Source organism: Trachypithecus francoisi, unplaced genomic scaffold (genome assembly GCF_009764315.1).
Source record: "Trachypithecus francoisi isolate TF-2019V2 unplaced genomic scaffold, Tfra_2.0 Lachesis_group0, whole genome shotgun sequence".
Classification (NCBI taxonomy): Eukaryota; Metazoa; Chordata; class Mammalia; order Primates; family Cercopithecidae; genus Trachypithecus; species Trachypithecus francoisi.
In genome coordinates, this window is record NW_022681453.1 from 194,991,404 (window position 1) to 195,011,030 (window position 19,627).

Here is a 19,627-nt window from a genome sequence, read left to right on the forward strand (position 1 = left end):
CAGTGTGATCTGGAGAGGGAACTGAGGTAAACATGTGTTCAGTCCTCCATTTTTTTTCCCCAGAGAAAACTTATACACAGAAAGATAATACAGCACTTCTGAGTAAACTGTTAGCAAGTTGAAATTAGAATATTGGCTTCTGATTCAGTCTAGTGTTTCTTCTACTCTACCTGCAGTGGCTGGTGCCTTTCTTTCTAGACTAAAGAGCCTTCACTAATATTAGATCTTATTAAATCCTGAGGGGAAGTTATCATTTGGTTTTAACTGTCATTCACTTCCATCTACTGTCTCTAGTGTGTTTCTGCAGTATATGTGTGTATGCTTGTGTTGGTTCTTTTTTCTTATACTCACTTGAGATCCAGAATCATCACTGGGTGAGAGCATTTGATAAAGTCCTGTCCTTGCATGGCTACCCAGAGAGTCTTTGACTGGTAACAAAGGAGCTTGGCCTCCCTCTTGAGATGCTGACATCACATGTATTTACTAAATATCTACTGGCACATGACTATACAGAGCAAAAGTACCTGCTCTTTCTTTTAAAAATTTGCTGTACGAAACAAATTATTCTGCTATGAGCAAATTATAATTAAGTTAATATGGAATCAGTCTTAAGTGGCATTTGGTCTCCTCTCCCTTCCCTGTCCTTCATTTCACAAATGAGAACACAGGACCAGGCATGGTGGCCCATGCCTGTAATCCCAGCACTCTGGGAGGCCGAGGCAGATGGATTACCTGAGGTCAGGAGTTTGAGACCAGCCTGGCCAACATGGTGAAACCCTGTCTCTACTAAAAATACAAAAATAATTAGCCAGGCATGATGATGGGGGTCTGTAATCTCAGCTACTTGGGAGGCTGAGGTAGGAGAATTGCTTGAACCTGGGAGGTGGAGGTTGCAGTGAGCTAAGATTGCGCCACTGCACTTGAGTCTGGGAGACAAGAGTGAAACTCTGTCTGAAAAAAAAAAAGAAGCTACAGGACCTCAGAAAGCAGAAAGGCTCAGAAGCGGATGCAACATATACCTATGAAAGTCAGGAGTATGGGTGGCGCTGAAAAGGGCTGGCTCAAAGTCTGAATAAGAAGCAGTGAAACTCCGAGATACCATCTCATACCCTGGCAGATAAGGAAAGTTTCACTTTTTGTGGAGGATGACCCAGGATAGTCCGGTATGTCATGTACAGCTGAGCACAGAGCCAGGAGGATTAATGAATTTACACCGTGAATTCGCCTCCAGGCCCTTCCCTACTCAGCTTCCATAAGACTGGCAAGAAGCTCTATACCCACAAGAAGGCGACCAGTCCCTGGGGGAAAACAGATCATTCAGGGAGAAAAAACCTACAGATGGTGATATCTGGGGCTGTCTCAACAAAACAAGTCTGAACAATTACTCTACAGGGTGGCCTCAAGTTTAAGAAGCAATTAGACTTCAGATCCCTACTTAACTCCACATGGCAGTCAAGTGACCCTCCCCTACCCAAGACTAGAAGTTTATCCTTTAGAAAGAGTAAAATGGAAGGCCAGGCACGGTGGCTCACGCCTGTAATCCCAGCACTTTGGGAGGCCGAGGTGGGCAGATCATGAGGTCAGGAGATCGAGACCATCCTGCCTAACACGGTGAAACTCCCGTCTCTACTAAAAATACAAAAAAAAAAAAAAAAAAAAAATTAGCCGGGCGTGGTGGCGAGTGCCCGTAGTCCAAGCTGCTCTGGAGGCTGAAGCAGGAGAATGGCCTGAACCCGGGAGGCAGAGGTTGCAGTGAGCCGAGATTGCACCACTGCACTCCAGCCTGGGCAACAGAGCAAGACTGTCTCAAAAGAAAAAAAAAGAAAGAAAGAAAGAGTAAAATGGGGCCGGGCGCGGTGGCTCAAGCCTGTAATCCCAGCACTTTGGGAGGCCGAGGCGGGCGGATCACGAGGTCAGGAGATCGAGACCATCCTGGCTAACACGGTGAAACCCCGTCTCTACTAAAAAATACAAAAAACTAGCCGGGCGAGGTGGCGGCGCCTGTAGTCCCAGCTACTCTGGAGGCTGAGGCAGGAGAATGGTGTAAACCCGGGAGGCGGAGCTTGCAGTGAGCTGAGATCTGGCCACTGCACTCCAGCCTGGGTGGCAGAGTGAGACTCCGTCTCAAAAAAAAAAAAAGAAAGAGTAAAATGGAAAGTCTGCAGACAGAGGGACTCCAGGAATAGTTTGAAGATGGAATTATATACTGTATATGAGACTCCAAACACACTTTGCCACTCATCTCCCAGAAAGCTAGCAGTCTGTCTTATCCATACAAGCAGACTGAAGATTCTTTTCTGGAGACTGTAACTAGTCCACAAACACACACACAAATCCATAAAGATAAAGACATTACCCCCACAAAATGGCTCAGCATAGCCCACAGTGTACCCCAAAGTTGACATGTCCCACCATGTGTTAAGAGTTCTCAAGCAGTTTCTTAGTGGTCATTCTTAAAAACAATTAGATGGGCTGGGCGAGGTGGCTCCCGCCTGTAATCCCAACACTTTGGGAGGCCAAGGTAGGCAGATCACTTGAGGTCAGGAGTTCGAGACCAGCCTGGCCAACATGGCAAAACCCCATCTCTATTAAAAATACAAAAATTAGCTGGGCATGGTGGTACATGCCTATAATCCCAGCTACTTGGGAGGCTGAGGCACAGGAATCGCTTGAACCTGGGAGGCAGAGGTTGTGGTGAGCTGAGATTGTACCACTGCACTCTAGCCTGGGCAACAGAGCGAGACTCCATCTCAAAAAAATAAAAAATAAAAAAAAAAGGATGACCAAGAATCACCAGACTTCTAGGGATAAAAACAGACCAAAACAAACAGATAAAAGTAAAACCTATATATAGATTAGTTAACTTTTATAAACTAACAGGGAGGGGAGAAAAGGGAGCTATTGCTTAATGGGCACAGAATCTCAGTTTGGGAAGATAAAAAGGTTCTGGAGATGGATGGTGGTGATGGTTGCATAGCAATGCAAATGTACTTTAATGCCAATGAACTGTACACCTAAAAATGGTTAAAACAGTAAATTTTATGTTACGTATATTTTACCACAACTAAAAAAAAAGAGGGGGCCGAGTGTGGTGGCTCACACCTAAAATCCCAGCACTTTGGGAGGCCAAGACAGGCGGATCGCTTGAGGTCAGGAGTTTAAGACCAACCTGGCCAACAGGGTGAAACCCCGACCCTACTAAAACTACAAAAATAATTAGCCAGGTGTGGTGGCACGTGCTTGTAATCCCAGCAACTCGGGAGGCTGAGACACAAGAATTGCTTGAACCTGGGAGGTGAAGGCTGCAGTGAACTGAGATTGAGCCACTGTACTCCAGCCTGCAGCCTGGGTGACAGAGCAAGACTCCGTCTCAAAACAAAACAAAACAAAACAAAAAAAACACCGAATACTATCTTCAAAGAAGCAAAAGCAAACATTATAGCCATTGAAAAAAAAAGAACAGGGTATTATTCTTTTTCAAAAGGAATGGCCAAAAACAAGAAAGGGGTCTTGAAAATTAAAAATAATAGCAGAAATTAAAAACTCAACAGAAAGCTTGGAAGTCAAAAAATAATAATAAATGAACAAAATGAAAAGACAACTGGTAAACTAGAAAAAAAATTTGCAACATGTATCATAAAGGCCTAATATTCCTAACATAGATAGAACTCTTAAATTAAGGGATAACTGGAAAAAAAACCTAATGGAAAATAGGAAAAATACATAAGGAGACAATTTACAAATAAAGCTTTTTAAATGTTCCTTAAGCTTAAGAAAGATGTCCAACTTCATTTATAAGGCAATTGGCAAAAATTACAACACATTCTCTTGGTGGGGAAGAGGGGCCTTTCCACACTTTGTTAGGAGGACTACAAATTGATCCAATCTTTTTGGAGGGTAACCTGGTAACATTTAATAACTACAAAAGCATTTACCTTTTAATCCAGCAACTCCACTTTAAGGAATTTACCCTGAAGACATGCCTACAATAATACAAATATATACATGTACAAGGCTATTCATTGCAACACTGTTTATAATAGAAAAAATATTAAAAACAACTGGCAGGGAACCGTAGCTCAGCCTGTAATCCCGCACTTTGGGAGGCTGAGGTGGGTGGATTGCTTGAGCCCAGGAGTTTGAGACCACTCTGGGCAACATGATGAAACTCCATCTCTACAAAAAATATAAAAATTAGCCAGGTGTGGTGGCGTGTGCTTGTGGTCCCAGCTATTCAGGAGGCTGAGGTGGAAGGATCACCTGAACCCAGGAGTTTGTGGTTGCAGTGAGCTGAGATTGTGCCACAGCACTCTAGCCTGGGCAACAGAGTGATGGCCTGTCTCAAAAAAAAAAAAAAAAAAAGGAAAAGGGCTAGGTGTGGTGGCTCATGACTGTAATCCCAACACTTTGGGAGGCCGAGGCGGGCAGATCACTTGAGGTTGGGAGTTCGAGACCTGTCTGGCCAACATGGTGAAACCCTGTCTCTACTAAAAATACAAAAATTAGCCAGGCGTGGTGGCGCGTGCCTGTAATCCAGCTACTTGGGAGGCTGAGGCAGAAGAATTGCTTGAACCCGGGAGGCAGAGGTTGCAGTGAGCCGAGATCTCCCCATTGAACTCCAGCCTGGGGGACAAGAGCAAAACTCTGCCTCCAAAAAAACAAAGAATAACTGGCTAATACTGTTCAATCACGTCAATCAAAGTCCTGAAAGACAAGGACAGACCGAACTGTCCTAGAATGAAACACTGAGATTAAGGAGACGACAATTAAGAAAAAGGTGTAACCGGCCGGGTGCGGCGGCTCACGCCTGGAATCCCAGCACTCTGGGAGGCCGAGACGGGCGGATCACGCGGTCAGGAGATCGAGACCATCCTGGCTAATACGGTGAAACCCCGTCTCTACTAAAAATACAAAAAAAACTAGCCGGGCGAGGTGGCGGCGCCTGTAGTCCCAGCTACTCGGGAGGCTGAGGCAGGAGAATGGCGGAACCCGGGAGGCGGAGCTTGCAGTGAGCTGAGATCCGGCCACAGCACTCCAGCCCGGGCGACAGAGCGAGACTCCGCCTCAAAAAAAAAAAAAAAAAAAAAAAAAAGAAAGGTGTAATCCTGGCTTGAGTCTCAGTTCAGAAAAAGAAATGTGACAATTGACAAAACTGGAATAAGGTGTGTAGATCAGTTAGCAGTATTCTCTCAATGTTAACTGCCTGGCCTTGACAATGTGCTGTAGTTCTGTAACACTGGAGAGGCCAGATACAGTGGTGAACACGTATAGACCCACCTACTTGGGAAGTGGAGGCAGAAGGATTATTTGAACCCAAGAGTTCAAGATCAGCCTGGGCAACATAGCAAGACTCTGTCTCCTTAAAAACTGAAGCAAGGCCGGGCGCAGTGGCTCATGCCTGTGATCCCAGCACTTTGGGAAGCAGGGGTGGGTGGATCAACTAAGGTCAGGAGTTCGAGACCAGCCTGGCCAACATAGAGAAACCCCATCTCTACCAAAAACACAAAAATTAGCCGGGCGTGGTGACATGAACCTGTAATCCCAGCTACTCAGGAGGCTGAGGCAGGAGAATCACTTGAACCCAGGAGGCAAAAGTTGCAGTGAGCCGAGATCGCACCACTGCACTCCAGCCTGGGCAACAGAGCAAGGCCATGTCTTCAAACAAACAAACAAAAAACTGAAACAAAACATCGGAACAAAGCTAGGTGAAACATACAGAAAAACTGTAATATTTTGCAATTTTTTTTGGTAAATTTGAAGTGATTTCGAAGTTAAAAGTGAAACACTGAAACATTTAAAATTTTGAGCAATCTCCCAGAAAGTACCACGAAATGACAGACTGAAACTAACATAACAACTAACAAAAAAGGTTTACAGAGATGTCAGTTATCAAAATATTTACCTCCCATGCACCCTTCTTAGAGAGTCACAGGAGGAGGTATTCTGGCAAATAAGGGAGTAAGTCAAGACACAGGATGCAGGAAATGAGATCCAAAACAAGGGTCAGGCAAAGAGAATACTAAAGATAACAGTAAAAATAGATGCAGAATGACAATGTGCCTCAAGTCTGGAGGGCCACCAATCCATAAGGGAGCGGTCAAATGTCGGTCAAAAGGCTCCAAGAATGTGATACCGATAGAATTTCTAAAATGTACGAGTGCAAATAAAGGAGATATAGACAACCAGAAGAGAGTCTGCAGTTAGCAGTAGGTACAGAGAACACTAAACAAAAGATAAAGACAATTAACTTCAGGGACAGCAGAAATATGTACAAGAAAGGGAAAACAGTGGTTGTAAACCTTGGTGTACTACACGGTTTAACTATGACTACCATTTACATAACAGTAATAAGCTAAACACAGATCTAACCCAACGATTCTCAACCAGATACTCCATACCACTCCAACCCAACATTTGGAAACGTGTAGGAAATTCTTGGTTGCTGTAATACATTCAGGTTGGTATTGACATTTACTGCTGGGGTCCAAGGACGCTAAATATACGCAATAAACACAGCAGTGAAGAATTATCTCACCTGGAATGGTAACACTGCCCCCATTCAAGAAAATTAGTTCTAGAAAAAATTATGGTATCCCTACAGTGGGAAGATACAGTGGTATCTTGGAGGGAAGATAAGAAGTATGCAGGTACACAGACGTGGGGAACAGAGGTGAAAAAGAAAATCTTCATCTTCAAGTTGATAAAGCATAAACTAAGTAACCAAAAGTTACATTATAAAAAGGTAATTTAGGCCGGGCACGGTGGCTCATGCCTGCACTCCCAGCATTTTGGGAGGCTGAGGTGGGCAGATTGTTTGAGGTCAGGAGTTCGAGACCAGCCTGGCCAACACGGTGAAACCTTGTCTCTACTACAAATACAAAAATTAGCCGGACATGATGGCAGGTGCCTGTAATCTCAGCTACTCGGGAGGCTGAGGGGAGAATCACTTGAACCTGGGAGACGAAGGTTGCAGTGACTGGAGATCATGCCACTGTACTCTGGCCTGGGTGACAGGAAGACTCCATCTCAAAAATAAATTTAAAAAAATGTAAAAGGTAATTTAAAGACATGTTGTTTACACCAAAGCAATACCTCAAAGACTTGAAAGAGGCTGCTTTTGGTGAATGGGAAACAGCAGAAAGGGGCAAGATTCTGAGAACTAAGTCAGGAAAAAAGGCTAAATGTTTCTGCCTTCAGTATACAGATTTCCACTATAAGGCATAGTACCTTATCCTTAACTATGCATGGTATCCCTCAGTCCAGATAACAATCATTTTCTACTCCAGATAGTCTCTAGTTACCCTGTTTATGTCTATGCGGAGAAGAGAGGGAGGTCAGGTGTGGAAATATTTTTCTGAAACAGACTTTCAAACAACTCCTCGTATTTTTTGTCCCACCTTCACCTCCACAGTACATGACACAGCTAATCTTGAGACTTTTAAAGGGTTTGGTAACATAACATGACTATTTGAAGGCTCTCTCCACTGTTGGTTTGGGATACAGCTTTCTCAGGTTGGCGAATTAGTTGCCATTAGTCTTGTCTGCTTTCCAGCTTTCACAATATTGTTGTCCTTCTTATTGTTCCTGTTCTTTGTTATCTAGAGAGTTTCTAAGTCCTCTACTGTTTTAATGAAATTTTCAGGCTGGCATAAAATTAAATGTGTATGTTCAACCCACCACCTTTACCATGATACACTGTTGAATGAAAAAAATCAAGCTGCTGCCCAATATGTACCAGCCCATTTTTGTTAAAAGGAAAAATACATGCATATGCTTGAATCTTTGAAGAAAAATGTCTAAAAGCATACACACCAAACTATCAACAGTTTAGGATTACAGTTCCTAAACTGTGCCCAAGGTAACCTGAGATTCTGCAGAGAACTCACACGAGCACCACAGGAAATTCTAAATTACAGGGAAAAAGTGATATTCTATACTCGTCAAACACCCTGTAAACTACTAGTTCAAGACAGTTCAGTTTCAAAATGGATCACACTATATTCCTTTTGATGATATCATAATCTTTGCAAAGCTGAGTATCTGTTGGTTGCTGTGATTTTAAAAAAAATACTGTGCAAATACCAATTTAGAGCAAAAAATGAATGGAGAAAACAAAGATGTAAACAAATGTTACTTATTTTTTAAAATAGCGAGATGGTGGCTGGGCATGGCGGCACACACCTGTAAGCACAGCACTTTTGAAAGTCGAGCAGGGCAGATCACCTGAGGTCAGGAGTTCGAGACCAGCCTGGTCAACATGGTGAAACCCTCTTACTAAAAATACAAAAATTAGCCAGGTGTGGTGGTGGGCATCAATAATGGCCAGCTTCTTGGGAGCCTGAGGCAGGAGAATCGCTTCAACCAGGGAGGTGGATGTTGCAATGAGCCAAGATCATGCCACTGTACTCCAGCCTGGGTCACACAGTGAGACTCCGTCTCTAAATAAATATTTAAAATTAAAAATTAAAAGCATAAAATAAGGTAGCGAGATGGGTTCTTGTTATGTTCCCCAGACTGCTCTTGAACTCCTGGTCTCAAATGATCTTCCCACCTCAACCTCCCAAAGTGCTGGGATTATAGGCATGAGCCTCCATGCCCAGCCAAAAAAAAAAAAAAATTTTTTTGTAATTAAAAAGGTAAAAGGTAATGTAGGTGGCCATGTCCAGTACGATTCCAGGGTTTGGGTTTTGTAGTGCCCAACAAGTATATGCAGTAAATAACTGCAGTTATTTAAGAATGAAATCAAAATGTCATTTTATCTTTCTCTTTCTTGTTTTTTTTTTTGAGTGTCTCACTCTGTCACCCAGGCTGGAGTGCAGTGGTGCAACCAGAGCTCACCTCAACTTTCAGGCGCCAGCAATCCTCCCTCAGCCTCCCGAGTAGCTGGGACTACAGCAGACGCACACCACCAGGCCTGGCAATTCATTCATATATTCATTCATTCATTCATTCATTCATTCGTTTGTTTGTTTGTTTTTTGTAGAAATAAGGTCTGTGTTGCCCAGATTGGTCTTAAGCTCCTGGACTCAAGTGATCCGCCCACCAAAACAGCTGAGATTACAGACATGAGCCACCATATCTATCTGATTTTGTCTTTCAATTTGTGGATTTCTTAGATGTCGATTAAGTTGTAAGAACATAAATCCTTCATTTTTTTTTTTTCGAGACAGAGTCTCACTCTGTTGCCCAGGCTGGAGTGCAGTGGCATGATCTCAGCTCACTGCAAGCTCCACCTCCCGGGTTCACACCATTCTCCTGCCTCAGCCTCCTGAGTAGCTGGACTACAGGCACCTGCCACCACGTCCGGCTAATTTTTTTGTATTTTTAGTAGAAACGGGGTTTTACCGTGTTAGCCAGGAAGGTCTCGATCTCCTGACCTCGTGATCTGCCTGCTGGAATTACAGGCGTGAGCCACCGCACCCGGCCCATAAATACTTCTCAAGCTGTTTGAACCTAACTACTTAATAAATTAAACTATTAAGCTTAGGGGCATGTAAAAAACATATTAAGGAGGGTGTAAACAGAGAAAATTTAGGAACCTCTAGTTTAGAGTACTGTGTTTTACCTTGTCAGTGGAAAAAATCACTTATATATAAACAAACTTCTTAATATGAAATAACATAATTCAAATAAACTCTTACTATGGTATACTGCCAATATCAGCCAGGCATGGTGGCTTATGCCTGTAATCCCAGCACTTTGGGAGGCAGAGGTGGAGTATCGCTTGAGTCCAGGAGTTCAAGATCACCTGCCTGGGCAACACAGGGAGATCCTGTCTCCAAAAAAAAAAACTTAGTCAAAAGTGGTGGTACATGCCTGTGTTCCCATCTACTCAGGAGGGTGAGGTGGAAGGATCGCTTGAGCATGGGAGGTCAAAGTTTCACTGAGCTATGATCACACCACTGCACTCTAGCTTGGGTGACTCTGTCTCAAAAAAAAAAAAAAGTCAAATTCAGGGTACAATGGAAATATCTGGCAAAAGGGTCAGGAAACACCTCTCTGAAGAAATTATTTTTTCTCTGAAGAAATTATTTTTCAGCTGAGACAAATGATGAGCAAGAGTTACCAGGCAAGAGAGAGAATTCAGTATTCCAAGGAACGGAAATAACTTCAGTAACACTTAGAGGCACCAAAGGGGTAGGTAAGGAACAGAAGAGCTAAATTATTGATACTTAACATAAGGTTGGTATGAAGCCACTGAAAGACAAAGATCTGATTCACATTCTTGAAAAAAAATCTTTCTACCTGCAATGTGCAGAATGCCTAGGAGAAGGTCACAGCAGAAGAAACCCATTAGGAGTCTGTTACAGGTAAATCAATGCAGATACAGTGTGACAGCTTCTTAGACTGAAAAACTGGGAGGATGTAGCAAAGTGAATCAATCTTCAGGACACAGAAAGGACCTGTCATTTGTCAAAAGCCTATCTGTAGGGGGCAAAAGTTCCGGTATCAGTTACTAGGTAGATAATGGTATCACTGATATGAAACACAGATGGAGATAGATTAGGGGAAGGTTATACTGACTATGCCTTTAGTCTTTCACATGTTTAATCTCAGATGACCATTAGAAATCCGAGTGGAGGCCGAGACGGGCGGATCACGAGGTCAGGAGATCGAGACCATCCTGGCTAACATGGTGAAACCCCGTCTCTACTAAAAAATACAAAAACTAGCCGGGCGACATGGCGGGCGCCTGTAGTCCAGCTGCTTGGGAGGCTGGGCAGGAGAATGGCGTAAACCCAGGAGGCGGAGCTTGCAGTGAGCTGAGACCCGGCCACTGCACTCCAGCCTGGGCGGCAGAGCGAGACTCCGTCTCAAAAAAAAAAAAAAAAAAAAAAAAAAAAAAAAAAAAAGAAATCCGAGTGATATATACCGTGGATACACAGTTCAAGAATTCTGAAAAGAGGACATCATGTGAATTCCAGTTTTCAGCTTAAGAGTAACCAAAGCTATAGAAAATGATAAGATCACTTAGAAAGAATTTGCAAAAGGCAGAAGAGAATGTACCCTAGGGCAATATCCCAAGGAACTCCAGGATTTTTTTTTTCTTTTTTTGAGAAGGAGTTTCACTCTTGTTGCCCAGGCTGGAGCACAATGGCATGATCTCCGCTCACTGCAACCTCCGCCTCCTGGGTTCAAGCAATTCTCCTGCCTCAGCCTCCCAGGTAGCTGGGATTACCCAGATAATTTTGTATTTTTAGTAGAGACGGGGTTTCTCCATTTTGCTAAGGCTGATCTCAACCTGCCGACCTGAGGTGATCCGCCCAACTCAGCCTCCCAAAGTGCTGGGAATACAAGTGTGCCCGGTGGAACTCCAGGATTTAAGAGTGAGATAAAGAAAGAAGACTAAGCAAAGGAAAGTGAAAAGGAATGACCAGGGAGATAAGGTGGAAAATCAGGTAAAGGTGGTATCAGCAAAGCTAGAACAAGTTTCTAAAAAGAGGGAAATGGTCAAAAGTTGTTGAGAAGTCAAGCTAGATAAGGATTAAAAGTGTTCACTGAATTCTCTTGACATTTGCAGGAGAAATTTTAGTACAAGGGAAAGGACAAAAACCAAGGTAGAATAAAGAAGGCGATACATAAAAATTGCTCAAAAAGCCTGGGTAAAGCTGAAACATTTTTTTAATGGAGATTCTTATACGTGTTTAAATTCTGATGAAGTACTTTACTTGTGGATAAAGACTGCGGATTAAGCAGACACATTTTACCATCATTCCCTCCTAAAACTTCATTAAGAGTAAAAAAATTTCCCTTAATCTTTTTTCTTTTCTTTTTTTTAAAAAGAAGGTCTCATTCTGTCAGCCATGGCCCACTGCAGCCCCAAACTCCCAGGCTCAAGTGATCCTCCTGACTTAGCCTTCTGAGTACCTAAGATTACAGATGTGAGCCAATAAATTAATTTTTTAAAAGAAAAAACCAGCCAGGCACCATGGTACATGTCTGTAATCCCAGCTACTCAAGAGGCTGAGGCAGAAGGATCCTTTGAGGCCAAGAGTTTGAGACCAACCTGGACAACATAGCAAGACCCATCCCTAAATAACTAATTAAAATTAATTTTTTTTTTTGAGACGGAGTCTCACTACGTCACCCAGGCTGGAGTGCAGTGGCATATCTCAGCTCACTGCAACCTCTGCCTCCCAGGTTCAAGGATTCTCCAGCCTCAGACCCCCAAGTAGCTGGGACAATAGGTGTGTACCACCATGACTGACTAATTTTTGTATTTTTAGTAGAAAGGGGGTTTCACCATGTTGGCCAGGTTGTAATTTACATATTTTTAATTGACAAATAATTGTGTATATTTATGGAATACAATGTCATGGTTTGATCTATGTATACACTATAGAAAGACTCAATAAAGCTAATTAACATATTCATCACTTCACCAACTTTATGTTTTGTCATGAGAACACTAAAAATCTGTTTTTTTTTAACAATTTTGAAATATACACTTTTTTTCTTTTTTTTTTTGTTTTTGAGACGGAGTTTCGCTTTTGTTGCCCAGGCTGGAATGCAATGGATGATCTCGGCTCACTACTACCTCCACCTCCAGGGTTTAAGCGATTCTCCTGCCTCAGCCTCCCAAGTAGCTGTGATTACAGGAATGCGCCACCATGCCCAGCTAATTTTGTATTTTCAGTAGAGACGGGGTTTCACCATGTTGGTCAGGCTGGTCTCGAACTCCTGACTTCAGGTGATCTGCCCGCCTCAGCTTCCCAAAGTGCTGCAATACAGGCGTTAAGCCACCGTGTCTGGCCTTCATTCTTAATAACTGTGGTTCCCATGCAATGGGATAGATCACTAAAAGTTATTCCTCCAATCTGAGACTTTTCCATCCTTTGATCAACATTTTAAGAATTTTTTAACTTAATTTTTTAAAGATACAATTCACTTGCAGTGAAATACAGAAAACTGAAGGGCTTTTGTTTTTTGTTTTTGTTTTTGTTTTTGTTTTTGAGACGGAGTCTTGCTCTGTTGCCCGGGCTGGAGTGCAGTGGCCGGATCTCAGCTCACTGCAAGCTCCGCCTCCCGGGTTCACGCCATTCTCCTGCCTCAGCCTCCCGAGTAGCTGGGACTACAGGCGCCCGCCACCTCGCCCGGCTAGTTTTTTGTATTTTTTAGTAGAGACGGGGTTTCACCGTGTTAGCCAGGATGGTCTCGATCTCCTGACCTCGTGATCCGCCCGTCTCGGCCTCCCAAAGTGCTGGGATTACAGGCTTGAGCCACGGCGCCCGGCCAGGGCTTTTGTTTTTTAAAGCATACATACACAAAATAGAAAACCAAACAACAGCAAAAACATTTTGAAAGTTGGAATGTGGATTGACTTAAAGATCTAAAGAAGTTAAATCTTGGTTGGAGCTAGGCGCGGTGGCTCACGCCTGTAATCCTAGCACTTTGGGAGGCCAAGGCACGCAGATCACCTGAGTTTGGGAGTTCAAGACCAGCCTGACCAACATGGAGAAACCCCATCTCTACTAAGAATACAAAAATTAGCCGGGCATGATGGGTGCATGCTTTTAATCCTAGTTACTCAGGAGGCTAAGGCAGGAGAATCGCTTGAACCCAGGAGGTGGAGGTTGTGGTGAGCCAAGATCACACCATTGCACTTCAGCCTGGGCAACAAGAGCGAAACTCTGTCTTAAGAAAAAGTAAATAAATAAATAAATAAAAATATCAGTCAGATGCCGTGGCTCACGCCTGTAATCCCAACACTTTGGGAGGCTGAGGCGGGCGGATCACCTGAGGTCAGATGTTTGAGACCAGCCTGGCCAACTTGGCAAACCCCATCTCTACTAAAATACAAAAATTAGCAGGGCATGGTGGTGTGCGCCTGTAATCTCAGCTACTTGGGAGGCTGAGGCAGGAGAACTGCTTGAACCTGGGAGGTGGAGGTTGCAGTGAGCCAAGTTCATGCCACTATACTCCAGCCTGGGCAGCAGAGCGAGACTCTGTCTCAAAAAAAAAAAAAAAAGTTAAATCTCAAGCTTGCAGGGAGGAAAGCAATCTAAAGAACAGTACCTCAAAACAGGTCAGGAATTGTTCTACAGAGGGATGTGAATGTGAATATGATGCTAAAAATAAAAGGATTGGTCAAATGATTTAAATATCCTCCCACACGCCACAAAACCAGCCAACTATCCCCTACCCATCCTTGAAGAAACCTGGAGTCTTCTTCTCTAAACTACAACAGCACAGCCCAATAAAATCTCTTACCCAGTATGGTAGCCTCTGGGCAAATGTGGCCATTGAGCACTTGAAATGTGTCTAGTGCAAGTGAGGAACTAAACCTTTAATTTTAATTATTTAGATTTAGGCTGCTACATGTGACTAGTGGCTACCATATTAGATAGTGCAGCTCCGCTATCCAATATGGTAGCCACTAACCACGTGTAGCAGCTTAAAACAATCCTGTGTAAAAACAAAGAATTCCTGGACTGGAACACTTTTCAACTGGTCCACCTGAGAATGAGGTCATCTTACTGAAAATAGCTGAGTTAAATGAACATGAATGAGTGTTTATAAAATGAATGCTAAGACCTTCAGCCTTTCCCTCAGTTTAGCAACCAGACTGCTGGAAGCCCAATTTGTATTCTCCAAGTAGGAGGTCCCTTCTTTAGGGAATCTGACGCTGGAGCAAAGACAAGACACTGCCATTGAAGGTTCTCAAATAAAACGGCCCAGGAATTAAAAGCAAACTTCACCTTTACATTTCTGCCCCTGTATTCCCAGCCATGCTGCTGTATGTTCATATTCACCAAATACCAACATTCCTTCAAAGATAAAACACAACACACAAGGGAAACAGAAGTGAGGTTTACACTCTTGTTAGATAGATACTCACTGACCCTAGGACAGCCCCAAGCCTAAACTAAGCCCCTTAACGAGCCCAATATTTGGGTGAAAGTTCACAGCGCAGCCACTGTACAGGTTAACTGAAGCTTCACTATGAAAAAGTTATATCGGCCGAGTGTGGTGGCTCAAGCCTGTAATCCCAGCACTTGGGGAGGCCAAGGCGGGCGGATTACTTAAATCAATCTGCATTCCAACTTCCAAAATGTTTTTGCTGTTTTTCTGTCTTCCATTTTGTGTACATATGCTTTAAAAAACAAAAACCCTTAAAGTCTATGTATTTCACTGTATCTTTTTTTTTTTTTTTTTTTTGAGACGGAGTCTCACTGTGTCGCCCAGGCTGAAGTGCAGTGACCTGATCTCGGCTCACTGCAAGCTCCACCTCCCAGGTTCAAGAGATTCTCCCACCTCAGCCTCCTGAGTAGCTGGGAGTACAAGTGTGTGCCACTACGCCCAGCTAATTTTTGTATTTTTAGTAGAGACGGGGTCTCACTATGTTGGCCAGGCTGGTCTCAAACTCCTGACCCCATGTGATCCATCGGCCTCGGCCTCCCTAAGTGCTGGGATTACAGGTGACAGCCACTGCGCCAAGCCGTAAATTATATCTTTAAAAAATTAAGTTAAAAAATTCTTGAAAATTTTAGACTCAAGTAGTTTGAGAGTCAGAAGACTGCCTCAAGAGCCAGTCAGTGACTTCTAACCTTCACTTTTTGCTAGGTTGTTACAACTCCCTAGAGCTGCTTTGTTTCAATGTTAAATCCGCAGTATCAGTTTAGATTGAAACTGTAACCCTGGGTTCATACTAACTCTTCACATATACCTCTATTTGTCTCCTGTCAGAATCTGAACTTCAACATCAATTAAAACTTCAGAATTAAGGTATTTCAGACACAAAAATAAAATTTTAGAGATTCAGCTATTTGGTTTCTCAGATACATACCAGGTCTCTCTAGACTCTGAATGTATTAGACAACCTATGTGTTAACATGACTTGTTTTTGTTTTTGTTTTGAGACAGAGTCTCACCCTGTTGCCCAGGCTGAAGTGCAATGGTGCAATCTCGGCTCACTGCAATCTCCGCCTCATGGGTTTGAATGATTCTCCTGCCTCAGCCTCCTGAGTAGCTGGGATTATAGGTGCCCACCACCATGCCCAGCTAATTTTTTTTTGTATTTTCAGTAGACACAGGGTTTCACCGTTTTGGCCAGGCTGTTCTCAAACTCCTGACTCGTGATCTACCCAACTTGGCCTCCCAAAGTGCTGGGATTACAGGCATGAGCCACCGCGCCAGGCCAACATGACTTTTTAAATCAGTGACTTCAGGATGTCCTTTGTCATCTGGTTGTAGAAAATCAACATGCTGCTGACCAGGTACGGTGACTCACACCTGTAAACCCAGTGCTTTGGGAGGCCAAGACAGGTAGATCACTTGAGGTCACGAGTTCAACACCAGCCTGGCCAACATGGTAAAACCTCGTCTCCACTAAAAATACAGAAATTAGCTAGGCGTGGTGGTGGGTGCTCTAATCCCAGCTACTTGGGAGGCCGAGACAGGAGAATCACTTGAACCCAGGAGGCAGAAGTTGCAGCGAGCTGAGATCAAGCCGTTGCCTCCAGCCTGCACAACAAGAGTGAAACTCTATCTCAAAAAAAAGAAAAAAGAAAATCAACATGCTATAAACACGACCATTTTAGAGAAAACATAATTTAGTATATTTGGAGAATGTGTAATGTAGGGACCATTTCCGGTTCTACTAATAATAGAGTAGGAACTGCTAACGCAATGAGAAGGCTACCAAAGAATACTTTGAGAATGAATGTATTTCCCTAAAAGAGAATGCGCAACTCAGCCTGATGGCCTGTTTACCCTAATTTTGAAAATGCTACCCACACCCAAAAAAAAGTCACTATAATGGGTAAGAAAAATACATGTGAAACACTGTGACCACCTTATCAGTTAGTTGACCCCACCTAAGCGTCTACCAAATTCTTTAAATAAGTGACAGAGCACAATCTAACCAAGGAAAGAAAAAGGAACTAAAAACTCACAAAGACATGCTTAATATCACGAATGCCAAGGTGATCTACTTCAATCAGATGTTTGGCAACTAGAGAAGCACAGAACCCCCTGTTCCCAAACTGAGCTCCATAGGAAGCTGGTTAATAACACGAAGTAAATGGCCATGCATGCCAGGATGGAGGAGGCAGAAAGGCAGGCCTGTGTATAGAGCACTGGGTTTATGACAAGCTAGAATAAAAGCAAAATACTGTTAAATTTCAATTTTTCTATGATTTTTGAAGGATTCACATAATAGTCTACCCAAAAAAAAGGCTAATTTACAAAGTGATATAGGCCAGGCGCAGTGACTCATGCCTGTAACCCCAGCACCTTTTTTTTTTTTTTTTTTGGAGATGGAGTTTTGTTCTTGTTGCCCAAGCTGGAGTGTAATGCTGTGATCTCCTCTCACCGCAACCTCTCCTCCCGGGTTCAAGCTATTCTCCTGCCTCAGCCTTCCGAGTAGCTGGGATTACAGGCATGTGCCACCACGCCTGGCTAATTTTGTATTTTTAATAGACACGGGGTTTCACCATATTGGTCAGGCTGATCTCGAACTCCCAACCTCAGGTGATCCGCCCGTCTCGGCCTCCCAAAGTGCTGGTATTACAGGCGTCAGCCACCGCGACTGGCCGATCCCAGCACTTTTGAGAGGCCGAGGCAGGTAGATCACTTGAACTCAGGAGTTCGAGACCAGCCTGGCCAATATGGTGAAACCCCGTGTCTATTAAAAATACAAAAATTAGCCGGGCGTGATGGCGGGAACCTGTAATCCCAGCTACTCTGGAGGTTGAGGCACGAGAATCTCTTGAACCCGGAAGGCGGAGGTTGCAGTGAGCCGAAAAGATCGCGCCATTGCACTCCAGCCTGTTACAGTGAGACTCGGTCCCCCGCCAAAAAAAAATTGTGAGCCAAGGTGTATATGAAGCCCCCCTCACCACCACCCTCCCCTACAAACCAATCTTTTCTCCTAGAAAAGATGCACTGGAAAAAAGCTACCTTGAGTAAAGATCAAAACTGATATAAGCCATCCCTTATACCAATAATGTGCTATCAACAAGCGTGAGACTTGTGGCTGGCTAGGAGAGAGTCTGGTTTCTTCCTGCTGCCCACCCAAAACAGAGACTGCAGTTAGGCTCTGACCACACAAGCGCCTGGCATCTCCGGGCACCCTTCTCCATACTAAGCTTAGTTATTCCGGGCAAAACGCAAAACAACAGAATTAGGAACCTATCATGAAGTGTCCTGGATATTCTTAAATTTAACCAGATTCTCAAAACATTTCATAACGTCTGCTTTCTTCATTTAATTCTCCAAACATTATAATTTATATTGGTAGAAGAAAGTCCCACTTTACCTGGGGTGAAAAAGGTCGAAATGTCTAGCATGAGATGAAAAAACACTACCAGACAGCAGGGTAGGATTTCACCTCGGCTATTCTGGCTCTAAGTCCAAAACTCCCACATCCTCTCCGCATCCCTCCTCCCGCGACAGAGTGGCCACAGGGCGTAGAGCGGGGGATGATACCACTCAGCGCAGACCGAAGGGAAAAGACATCTCCCGCCGCGCTCATGCCCAACCGGGCTCTCTGGAAAAGGGTCCCGGGAGGGCGAGGGAAAGAACCAAGGCCGGAAGGAGGCAGAGTGGTCTGAGCAAGTAAGAACCCCGGACTTCCAAGGCGGCCGGAGCCGGAGGCCTGTGACAGTCGCTCCTCCTCCCAGAGCTTTCCCGGCTTCGGGAGGAGCTGGGGGGCGCCAGCTTCCCGGTGCCTGCGCCGCACAGCCCGGCTGGAGTGAGAGCGCAGGGCAGCGGCCCCACGGGACGAGCTCGCGCGCCTCCCCCGGAACGGCAGGCTGTGGCCGAGACGGACCGCGGCCTCCGGCTCGGGCGGGGGAGGGCGGCTCGAGGCCTCCGGACCGGGCGCTGAGCTGGCGCGCACCGGCGCGGGAATGGCCCCAGCCAGCCCCGCCAGGCGATCGCTGAATCCGTCACTTGGCTGTCCACGTCCCAGCTTACCTGCGACCCTCGTTCCTGGCAGCTGCCCCGCCACCGGCCCCGAGGCGGCAGCAGCCTGGACCGCGGGCCCCGCCTTCGTCAGCTCCAGGGGAAGCCCCGCCAGCGAAGAGGCGTCCGGCCTGCTCGCCGCGGCCACAGGCGCCGAGCTTCCTCTGAAGCGGCTGCCGCGACGCCGACGCCGGCGCCGGCCTATCACGTCACCTCCTCCGCGCCCTTCCGCCTGCCGGGCTGGGCCTGGCACCGCTCCGCTTCCGGCGCTCCCGCCCCGCCTCCCGGCCCGGAGCCGCCCCGCCCTCGACCGTCACCGCGTCCTTAGCTCCAGCCTCCCTCAGAACGGGCTGGGTTGGGAGCTGCGTTCAGGAGCTGCGAAGCGCGTTTGAGACTTCAGCCCATTCTCCAGCTTTTAACCTAAAAGGGCTAAATCAGACCGCAGCTAATGTACACCCCGACCCTCCTCTGATCCCGTCACCCCTGCGCCGAAAGCAAAAGACCCATCCCAGCTCTGGACGTCGTGAGGCCTGGCCCAGGTGTCCCCGCTCTGGTTTTCCCACTGATCTTACCCCGTTATTGCGATTGGCCTCTTTATCTGTGTCCTACCCGCCCCAACTGTGAATGCTTTCCAAAATTACAAGCCAGTGTCCTGACGGTAAAAACATAATAATAGCAGATTTATGGCGGAAGATGAGTTCAGTTTTGAACATACTCGATT

The 19,627-nt window shown here is 45.0% G+C and overlaps 1 protein-coding gene across 3 annotated transcripts in view; it reads right to left on the reverse strand.

Moving 5' to 3' along the window:
• The window catches only part of SENP5 (SUMO specific peptidase 5), a 91,086-nt gene extending 71,947 nt beyond the window's left edge, over window positions 1-19,139 (reverse strand). For 2 of the 3 annotated variants that reach the window (XM_033213159.1, XM_033213158.1), the window contains exon 1: window positions 18,919-19,106. The gene's annotated coding sequence lies outside the window, so the exon portion shown is untranslated. Of the gene's footprint in view, window positions 1-18,918 lie in introns of all 3 variants that reach the window. The other variant, XM_033213160.1, reaches the window with a different exon arrangement.
• Window positions 19,140-19,627: the final 488 nt, after the last annotated feature.